The 4810-nt window shown below is 50.6% G+C and overlaps 1 pseudogene; it reads right to left on the reverse strand.

Annotated features, from left to right (window-relative positions):
* Nucleotides 1-2238: 2238 nt before the first annotated feature.
* LOC125343020 lies at nt 2239-3877 on the reverse strand (annotated as a pseudogene).
* Nucleotides 3878-4810: the final 933 nt, after the last annotated feature.

Below are 4810 nucleotides of genomic sequence, written 5' to 3' on the forward strand. Positions count from 1 at the left end.
TCATCTTACATTTTACCTAACTGTATGCTTCTTGAAGGCAACATTTATATTTGATTTATACTGTGATTCACTATTCATGGTGCTGTTGCATACATGAACATGAATATGATTTTATGTGACAATTTTGCTGTTGTAATGAACACTGACAATTCACTTATTTAACATCCCTCATATTCCACCTCTGCAATATTTATTACCTATTCTCTTTCCTCTATTTATGTATTAATGTCCACATGGATATTTATGTGACCTAAGGCAAAAGTCATCACGTTTGTATTACAGTTTAGTCACTCATTACAGTGAGTACTTTCTTAAAAACCTTTAGATAGTGGGTTTTTGCCCTGGGCATACATATAATTTTGTGTATCAACTATTTTTTGGGGCAGAGGGGAAGACATTCAAATCTTATTTTCCAACAGCATCAGCAGGTACAAACCCCAGGGGACCTCCCTCTGGTCCCACATTCATTGGCAGGCACGTTCAGTGGGGCTGGGCAGTGAGGTGTACTTTGAGGTGCTGGGTCCCCTGAACGATGCTCACTTCACAGAGTCCATGGTGAGCCCCAGGACTATGAACACTTACAATTCTAGAAGGAAAGGCACGACTTGGCAAGAAACAATCTTTTTGGATCCTAAAGTCAGGTTCAGTATGGAAGAGACAAAACGTGGGCTGCAATCTTTGTCCTCATTCCAATGAGGGGGAACGTTGACACTGCGAAGGGGGGTCCCCCCCTCACATCCCCAGAGGCTGGGTCTTTCATCCCCATGAAACCATGAGGCCAACCTTCCAACCATCCATCCAATACTGTCCCGTATACACCAGAGGATAATAATAAAGCAATCAAAGCCACCCAGGCATCAACTCTGAGCTTTTCAGGTAAGGCCTGGGAAGACGTCATGGGTCATCAAAGAGGAAAACAAGAGACTGCACCTACAAAAAGAATATTTTTAAAATGAGGTAGATAAATTAAAGCTATCATACCCAGGACTCAGCCTGGTCCAACTTTGCAGCCTTCATACTATTCTCAGGGCGGGAGTGAGAGGGGGGAGCAAACTTCATTCATTACTTGGCTGAAGGTACAGCAAGGAAACAAAATAACAAAGTTGGCCTGTGAGCCTGAGGTGGAAATGGATGTCTATCTGCTCCTTCTCTACAGGGAGAAAGTCGGAATTCAACAGAGCAGGCTCTGCGGAACCAGGGTGAGTCACCCAGGACACCCCTTCAATCCATCACTGCCCCCGTCTGGTTGAGACAAGGCTGGTGGGGTAACAGCAGGCACACTTGGGGCTCCAGACTGTACTTAAATAAGCAGCAATGTGCACATCAGCTCCCTACGACTAGGAGCCCAGAGGAGGGCACCACACTGAGCTCCTACAGCTGAAGACAAAGTTCTCATTCTACAACCTTAGCTTTCTGGGTGTTTTTTTTTTCTTTTTTAAAGTACATTCAAAAAGCAAAAACATACAGGCACTAGTAGCTCACACCTGCAATCCTAGCTACCCAGGAAGCTGAGATCTGAGGATCACAGTTCAAAGCCAGCCTAGGCAGAAAAGTCCATGAGACTCTAGTCTCTAATTAACCACTCCCCCACTCCCCAAAAAAGCGGAGATATGGCTCAAGTAGTAAATAGAGCACCAGCCTTGCGTGAAAAATCTGAGGGACAGCACTCAGGCTCTGAGTCAAGCCCCAAATATCAACACCAGAAATCCAAGGGTGAGCGTAAGGGGTGGAGGGAGGGGAGAGGACCTAAATTCATCACTAGGAGAGGAACCAAGTCCAGTACCGACATAGCCCCCATTGCAAGTACTCAGTACCCTCCCCCTTAATTAGGGCTACCCAGTTATCTTCCACTGTGATTGGAGAAGCTCCAAGGGTCACCTTGAAACAGGTGGCAGGATTTGGAGACAGTGGCTCTACATTGTACCAAACTTCTTCTATGTACCCAAGTAACAAAAGCTACTTTGCAAAACCCGCTTTCTTCCCACCCCCCAAAAAAATTAAAAAGAAAACAACATATTTTTAAGGTCTCTGTGTGTGTTTGGATATACTTTTTTTTCCGCTTTTTTACTTTTTTTTTTCCACTGGGGGGTGGTGGCAGCTCTTCTATTAACAATGGTGATTGTGAGGCAGCCCATGGCTGCAGTCACAAAGGTAAACACTGAATCAATAAGAAAGGAAGCACAGGAGAGGGGGAGCCCTGGCCTGGGGAGGAGTGGGGTCCCACCTGCTGGCTCCGGCTTAGCTGATGGTGATCTCCTTCTCCTCCAGGAAATGAGGGAACTGGGCTCTGGCCACTCCATCCCGCACTCCCGGCTTCTCCACCTTGGCGCCGCCTGCAGCAGGCACGCCTTCCATCTTGGCCCCGGTGGCCCTGCTCTGGGGCCCGCGCCCAACGACGTATCACTGAGATCTCGTTGGCCTTCGTGGCCAGGCGACCACTGAGCACGCTGCTGTACTGGTTCCAGGCCACAGGGTCTACGCTCACCGAGGGGGCCAGGATTTCCTTGGGAAACGTCGGAGACCCGCTTTCCGTTGGTGCCCAGCAGAGTCATGGTGCTCTCGATGGCCAGTTTCCTCCCGCGCCGAGCAGCGTTGTTGCTGGCCCCGTGGGTCATGTAGAGGACCTTCACGTTGCCTTTGGTGGTGAAGGTTTGCCCGCATATGTTGCACATAAATGGCTTCTCGCCCGTGTGTGTCCGCTCTTGAATCTGCAGGGCACTGGCAGATGATACGTTCTTCCCGCACCGTGTGCAGCCTTGTTGCTTGACCTGTTGGCAAGGCTGGGAGGCCAGCAGGCGAGTCACGCCTGGGGGTGCCATGGAGGGACCCACGAAGGTGCCAGGAACTTCAACTTTGACGTAGGTGGGCCGCGCTCAGATAAACATGGAGGGGAGTCTGTTTCCACCCAACTTGTGTTTGTAGAGCAGGGCCTCGGCCTTGGGTTTGGAGTCCACCGCGGCCATGCTGGGGGGCTTCCCTTTCCCTTTCTTGGATGGATCCAGCCCCACCGTGGAGAAAGGACTCTGTAAGAGCATAAAGCCAGAGGCCTGAGGTAGCAGAGCACCCGGGAGCCGGGACACGACACTGGGGAGCACAGGAGCCCCATCCGGCTTCAGGGCAAAGGGGGTGAGCCCCAGGGACAGAGAGCCGGTTGCGGTGGGGATGTTGGCGTGAGGTATTTTGGCTTGCTTCAATGCATCTAGAGAGAGGCTTTGGTTCCCGGCTTTCTTGCTGAGCAATGCCACGGCGGCTGACACCTGCTGGGACACGTGGCTGCCCAAGGTTTTGAGGGCATCGGAGCCCGCCACACCCTAGTGCAGGGCGTGAGCGGCCCACATGTTCACCTGGATGCGGATCTGCTGGGTCAGCTGGATCTGCTGGAGCTGCTGCTGTTGGTGCCCCGCAGGGCCTGCAGGGCCACGTTGGTGGGCCCTGCCTTGACTTTGGGTAAATAGCTTATGTCCTGAGGCGGGGGCAGGACAGTCTCGGTCTTCAAGTAAAAGATGGGCTCCATCCCAGGCCTGTCCTTCCCCTCGATCTCCCTGGGGCCCTCCTTCCTGCCGGGGCTGGAGGGATGGGGGCTCAGGGCGCCGTGGGTGGGGTCCTCGGGGGCACTGCTGCCTTGCTGTTGTTCATGATGAGGACAGGAGGATTATTAGAGCAATTCTTCTTATGGCCCAAGAACTCGGAGAGGCTGAAGAACTCGGCGCAGCACTTCTTGCACACGTGGGTATCCTCCCGGTGAGGCTGCTTCACCATGGCCTCTCCCTGGAGGCCTCGTCGTGTGGTCGCCATTCCCAGGGGGGTTCATGGGAGCACCCGGCTCCCTGGCCGCCAGGGCCGACTCCTCGAGCTTCGGGGCCTGCAGCGGCGGCATGTATCAATTATTTTTAAACAAAAATGTTATGGTTCTTTTCAAGAATTTGTTTATTAGATGCATAGGGACTACTATCACTGGGCAAAGTGGGTCATCCAATAAATTCATAGGTTTGAAAATAAAAAGCAACCTTAAAGAATCATCCAGAACATTTCATGGATATCTTAATAGAATCTCTTAAAACAGTTTAGGCTAATGTCTAAGAATATGTTTTGAAGATTCTCCTACTGAGCAACATAATGTAAAGTTTATCAGAAAATTTTCGCTATGTGTCACCTATATCATTTAGGAAAAATTGCCAAATTCTTTTCTCTTTTTTATGTTCAGTGAGGGTGTGAAGTGCCAGACTTCAAAGTCAGGACCCACTCTACCACGCGAACCTCACTTTACCACCCGAACCTGAGATAAGCAGGCTCTGTGAGCAAACTCAGGACAAGCCCATTAGGGCCCAGTCGGTCTAGAACTCTAACAGCTGGGAATGCTTAACTCTGACTGCCCCCAGAGTGCCTCGAGCCCTGAGCCAATCAGATTTGTACCTGTGTCCTAATCTTGCTTGCTTGAACACCTTATTGTTGTAACTTTGTTTTTTGCCTTTATAAGCCCTGTGTAATCACAGCTCCAGGCTTCCTCCTAACCTCTGCTGTGTGGATGGGTAGGACGAGGCCCGAGTTGCAGCTCGCTTGAATAAAGCCTTGCCTTGCTTTTGGATTTCGGAATGTCTGAGTCTCAGTGGCCTTCTTGGTGGTCGTCTCGCGACTTGGCACAACATTTGGGGTTTCATCCGGGATCGCCCCAGAGACCCCTGAGACCCCAGACTCAGCACTGAGCCCCCAGAACAGCACTGTTCATTTGTTTATTTGTCTTGTCCTGTAATTTGTCTGTTTGTGTGTTTTGCTTTTGCTTAAAGGGGTTCTTTAAGGGGTTGTCAAAGTG

This window comes from Perognathus longimembris, chromosome 28 (assembly GCF_023159225.1).
Source record: "Perognathus longimembris pacificus isolate PPM17 chromosome 28, ASM2315922v1, whole genome shotgun sequence".
Taxonomy (NCBI): Eukaryota; Metazoa; Chordata; class Mammalia; order Rodentia; family Heteromyidae; genus Perognathus; species Perognathus longimembris.